General features: G+C 39.8%; 1 long non-coding RNA gene across 1 annotated transcript; it reads left to right on the top strand.

The window, feature by feature from the left end:
* Window positions 1-230: 230 nt before the first annotated feature.
* Window positions 231-1,048, top strand: LOC122144219. Its single transcript, XR_006159615.1, has 2 exons — window positions 231-629; window positions 878-1,048. It is a non-coding gene; the product is annotated as an uncharacterized LOC122144219 (long non-coding RNA).
* Window positions 1,049-6,164: the final 5,116 nt, after the last annotated feature.

The raw sequence follows: 6,164 nt of genomic DNA, 5'->3' as shown, positions 1-6,164 counted from the left end.
GGTTATGACGCAATCGTTAGCCTATTTTTACAAAAACTGTTTCTACGGGGCCATAATGTAACATAGAAGGTAATGGAGCCCTTTATACATTGTCGTGTATCTTTAGAAATAAATAATGGACAAATGGAGTCTTTTAAACGCCTCAGATGTAAAGTTATTCGCTGTCAAAGGTTCAAGACGCCAAAAATGAATGGGAGTCAATGGGATGCTAACAGCAGGTGAAGTTCTGCTACAAGATGGCGGCACGCGGCCGACTTCAACTTCCGGTCGACTTCCTTCCCCCCTGGTTCTACTTTCACTTTCATTTTAGCGTGATTTTGGGTGGAGTGTGTCAATTAACGGCGGAAGGGAGTTGTATTTAAAGGGAGCGTATCGTACCTGAAAGAGAGGCGTCATTCGTTTGTTTGCACATGAGGGTTGCCCGTATGAGAGATGGTTTACGGTGGAAAGACGGCTGCGTGTCAATCCGCTGTTCCATGGTTATGATGTCTGGTGCGTGACTGAAGCATTGCACTTCCAGACCAACTTTCATGAGCAGTCCTGAAGACAAGGCAAAAACCGCTTATCCACCTATCTTGGTGTCTGGTGACCCGCGATACTCATTGGTGCCTTCAATACCTGCAAACGTGGTCAGTACCTTTGCGTCGCCATTACACACACTGCAACACACGCACGCACCCACTCGCATAGCTTTCATATTCGCACATTTTGTGTGCTTAGTGTTTTGTTTACAATTTTTGTTGCCCGTTAAAATTATTGATGCTGTTGATTTAACTTAAGATGTTCATCCAATGTTTTATTTGTTCTCTCTTTTCCTTTATTTTTTATGGACATTTTTGTGAATGAATGTGGACACGAATCTGCGAACGTGGATTAGCGTGACGCGGTCGGTTTCTGGCACGGATTTTGAAGACCAGAGACCGCTAGTGGGAACGTGTGGTCATTGCTTATTTTGTTTTATTTGATTTATTTGTTTGTTGTCCATTTCGGTTTTCTGTGTTATTATGATTGTGAACATATGGCAGAATAAATATCCTGATGACCTTTAGTCTGGGATTATTATTATAATTTGTGTAACAGGTGGTTATTTTTCTGCTATCCTGGGTTAAGTTAATTTTTGACAGGTTTAATCCTGTCTGGCGCCCGAAGGTTTTTTTCTTCTTTAAAATAGTATTGGAATTAGGGCGGCTACCACCGTTATAATAGATAATTACCTGTTCTTCATATTGTACAGTGACCATTTTCTGGATATTTTGAACCATTTGTATAGATTTTAAAATAACTATATGAAGATAAGCATTTTGCAGTAACTCACAAAGTCAGACCACTAAAAGTTGACACTTTGAATATGTAATGCCAATGATTAGGGTTGGAACTAATGTCTGCTGAACACCCACACTCCAGGACTGGATTTGAAGAGCCATGGCCTGTACCCACATAGACTTTATTGCCAAAAGTATTGGGACACCCCTCCAAATCATTGAATTTGGGTGTTTCAATCACTTCCATGGCCACAGTTGTATAAAAGAGCTCCGTGAATTCAAGCGTGGTACCAGGTTTCCACCTGTGCAATAAGTCCATTTGTGAAATTTCCTCACTACTTAATATTCCACGGTGAAATTATAAATGTACTTTATATAATTGCTTTAATGATTGTACAGATATATTTACAAGTGTGTGGTTTATTATGTAATTTACAGATGCACAATTTATATTTATTACATAATTCATTATATTCACAATAATACTTGTATGTATTTCCCAATTCATAACCCATATAGAGATTACCTATGCGTGAACTACCTTGGGCCCATGTAGGCAGCATTTATGGGACTAATTGTGTTTGCCCATGTCTGACCCATATGGTTTATCAAAGTGGGCACCCATATTTATTTCCCCATTCATAGTCCATATAGAGATTAACCTATGTGGGTACTACCTTGGGCCCATGTATGCAATCTATATGGGACTGATTGTGTTTGCCCATGTCTGACCCATATGGTTTGGTCAAGCAGACCCCAAATGTATTTACCTATTCAGAACCCATCTAGAGATTACCTATCTGGGTACTACCTTGGGCTTATGTAGGAAACCTATATGGGACTGATTGTGTTTGCCCATGTCTGACCCATATGGTTTATCAAAGTGGGACCCCATATTAATTTCCCCATTCATAGTCCATATAGAGATTACCTATGTGGGTATTACCTTGGGCCCATGTATGCCACCTATATGGAACTGATTGTGTTTGCCCATGTCTGACCCTGTATGGGTTATCAAAGTAGGCCACAGTATTTATTTCCCCATTCATAGTCCATAGAGAGATAACCATGTAGGCAGCCATATGGGACTGATTGTGTTTGTCAATGTCTGACCCATATGGTTAATCAGAGTGGGTCCTATATGTTTTCCCCATTCATAACCCATATAGAGATTACCTATATGGGTACTACCTTGGGCCCATGTAGGCAGCCTATATGGGACTGTTTTTGTTTGCCCATGTCTAACCCATATGGTTTGGCCAAGAGGGCCCCATATGTATTTACCCATTCAGAACCCATCTAGAGATTACCTATGTGGGTACTACCTTGGGCTCATGTAGGAAGCCTATATGGGACTAATTGTGCTTGCCCATGTCTGACCCATAAGCAGAGGTGGAAAGTAACGAATTACATTTACTCGCGTTACTGTAATTGAGTAGCTTTTTTGTGTACTTCTACTTTTTCAAGTAATTTTTATTTGTAATTTTACTTTTACTTAAGTATATTTTGTTTGAAGTATTGTACTTCGCTACATTTTAAAACGCATTAATTACTGAGTAAAAAAAAATCCCTTCCTGGAAACTACTGCAGTAAATAACTGGCAGGAGAGCAAGCTGCCGCTAAAATCACAAGAAAGATGCAGACGGACAGACAGGCGTCATGGTGCAGACCAAGCTGAAAACGGAACCCCGTAGTATTCTGCTGAAGTTGAACTCGAAGGAAATTAACTGAACCCCTGGCCATATTTATGCTCTATTATGCAGTGTAGCCTAAGCTATGTTTGCCTAGGGAGACCAAACTAGCAGTTTATAAAATCTCGACATCAACCCTTCGCAAGCATGTAAGTTAGAGGTAAGGTTAATACTTGCATTGTTGCATTGGTGGTTAAAATGAAGCTTTGACAGTTTAGCAAAAGGTTTTGCACAAATTAACCAAAAAGACAGTCGTGCAGGGTGTGCGATCTGCGATAATATCATAATTGTTGTTTTAACGATGTGTGATTTGACTTTATCAGTATTTTGCCAAAAACCAAACAAAACACTCCTACAGAGAAGTCTAGTAGATTAGACTGGTGCGCGTACGCATTTAGAGTGCGTTCTTTCACTGCCCGATTCAGTCGATGGACATTAATTTTAAGTGGTAGTATTTTAAGATATAGGGGCAGAAAATGCATATATTTATATAATTTCATATAGCAAATCAGTATCACACGAAGAGTGGTTTTTTTCTTCCAAAAATCAGCATGATTATATAGTGTTTTCTTTTTTTTTTTTTTTTTTTTAAACAGTTCAATAAACAAGAAGTAAATTTAAGAGACTTGCAGTTTAGACACCATATTGTCTGTTTTCTGACAACAAAAATAATTCCAAACACAGCCACCATAACAGAGTTTTGTCTCTGAGGAATGACAGTGTTTCGTTCCTGAATGAATCAACCGTTTAAATGATTCGGTTCAATCGCAATGACTCACTTATTAACAGTGAATTTCTGACACCTACTGGCGATTTTAATTTCACATTTAATGTATTATTTTATTATTTTTTTATCATTTCAAATGAGTACTCAACATTTTATGTCTTATATATCAAAACATTTGTAACTGCAGGTTAAATGCATTCATGTCATGCATTAAACAGTGTGTAAATACATCTAAATGCCACTTCAGATGCAGTTTCTCTGCATTGAAAAGATGAATTTTGTTGATACTGATTTAATTTGCCTGGTAACAGCCCAAAATTCCTTATTATTATAAATAAATGATTCCTTCAACTGGTTTGAGATTTAAAGGCCTATCCCGGGGGTGTCAAACTCAGTTCCTGGAGGGCCGTAGCCCTGCAGAGTTCAGTTCCAACACTGCTCCAACACACCTACCATGTATTTTTCAAATAAGCCTAAATGATTAGCTGGATCAGATGTGTTTAATTAGGGTTATATCTAAACTGTGCAGGGCTGTGGCCCTCCAGGAACTGAGTTTGACACCCTTGGTCCCATTTTTGCCTCCCTCCCACTGTTAAAATGTAACTAAGTAATTTGTACTCTGAGTAGATTGTAAACAAGCTACTTTTTACTTTTGCTTGAGTAGATTTTTAGACTGGTACTTTTACTTGTACTTAAGTAAAATTTCATTCATGTAATGGTACTTTTACTTGAGTAGTATATTTTCGTACTCTTTCCACCTCTGCCCATAAGGTTTATCAAAGTGGGCCCCATATGTTTTCCCATTCGTAACCCATTTAGAGATTACCTTTTGCGGGTACTACCTTGGGCCCATGTAGGCAGCCTATATGGGACTGATTGTGTTTGCCCATGTCTGACCCATATGGTTTGGTCAAGCGGGCCCCATGTGTTTTTCCCATTCATTACTCATTTAGCGATTTACCTATGTGGGAACTACCTTGAACTACCTTAACCCATTTGATAAACCCAAATGGGCCCCATTTGTGTTGCCCATTCTGGGCCCATGCACTCATTTCCCATTAGTGACCCAAATAGGACCCACATAAGGAGCCCATTTGTTTTTGCCCATGTGGGACCTACTTAGCTGACCCAAGTGGGCCCCAGATAAGATACCCATTTTGGGACCATGCCCACTTGGTACCCGTGTAGCCCAGGCATAAACCATGTGGGGCCCACATATACATGTTGGCTGGGTTCCTGTTCGATGACGTCACCTGCCTATGACATCTTGCCTTTCCATTGGGCTGATTACACATGTGATTCAGAGCCTGGTCACACAGAGGGCGTTTCCCATAGCGTTCAACACAGCGTCTCGTTCCCTCAAGGAACCATGGTTACATACTTAACCTAAGATGTTTTCTCTGTCTTTGTGTGTTTTTATCACACAAAGCTAATATGATCAACAGACACTGTGTTTTTGCTCTTTCCCTGTCATTGACAGAATTTTCCATCACTGATTATACAACACTTCCATTGACAGAATTTTCTGGCTTTCTGTGTTTTCACTGTTATATGGTAAGTGTGCTATTACACATCTTCTGAAATAACACTGTGGAAGCACCGGAGAAGCGGCTCGTGAGGAGAGTGAGGATTCTGTTTCTGCATCCACCACGCAAATGATGATGGCAATCTCGCCTGCGGAACCCACTGACGGAGAGGGTGGAGCCCGGGAACAGCTCAGAGTTCTCCCGAGTTAAGCATGTGAGTGGAGGCTTATGACTGCGATTGGGACGATGAGAGGTGATCCTCAAGTGACGCCAGTGACATTGAATCGAACAGAACGCCGTCCAGACCAGGCAAGTCCATCTGTCGTTCGAGAGAAAGAAACAAGCAGCATGGTATGAGGTGGCACGATATATGGAGGTTTCGGAAAGTCAGGTGATCATTTGGGGCGTGGCCCCGCTCCCGAACATCTATTAACTAATTGACTCCATACAAAAACGGTTATTATCATTTGCTGAGCTGCATTCATTTGACAAACCTAAATTTATCATTTGATATTGTTTTGTTCTTACTTTTTTCTTTTCTCCTTAGATGTTAACTCTTTCCCCACCAGTGTTTATATAAATAAATAAAGTTGGTAGCCACAGCAAGAATTTTTGATAATTTTCACAAAAATTGTATGCATTCTTTCTTATCAACACTTGAATGTTCTTGAAAAAGTTTCTTGAAAAACATTTTGAAAACTTTTTGACTTCTGTGCTGCTTAATGTTTGATGTTCAGGCTATTTTATGCAATCACTTGTTCCTGCTTCATCTTCGCCTGTGTTTCATCCTGATATTCAGTACTCCCTTTGCACGTCTTTCAGAATCCAGAGCTGAGGACAACTGAACCAAGGATCGCCTTCAACATGCACTTAAATCCAAGGTATCCAATTTAGTCGTGCAGATAACAAACAGTTATTTCAACTATATTCAGTATCAATAAAACTTCTGTCATGACAA

Source organism: Cyprinus carpio, unplaced genomic scaffold (genome assembly GCF_018340385.1).
Source record: "Cyprinus carpio isolate SPL01 unplaced genomic scaffold, ASM1834038v1 S000006617, whole genome shotgun sequence".
NCBI classification, from domain to species: domain Eukaryota; kingdom Metazoa; phylum Chordata; class Actinopteri; order Cypriniformes; family Cyprinidae; genus Cyprinus; species Cyprinus carpio.
Note: the sequence above shows the minus strand (reverse complement) of the source record. Positions and strands in the feature narration are given on the sequence as shown.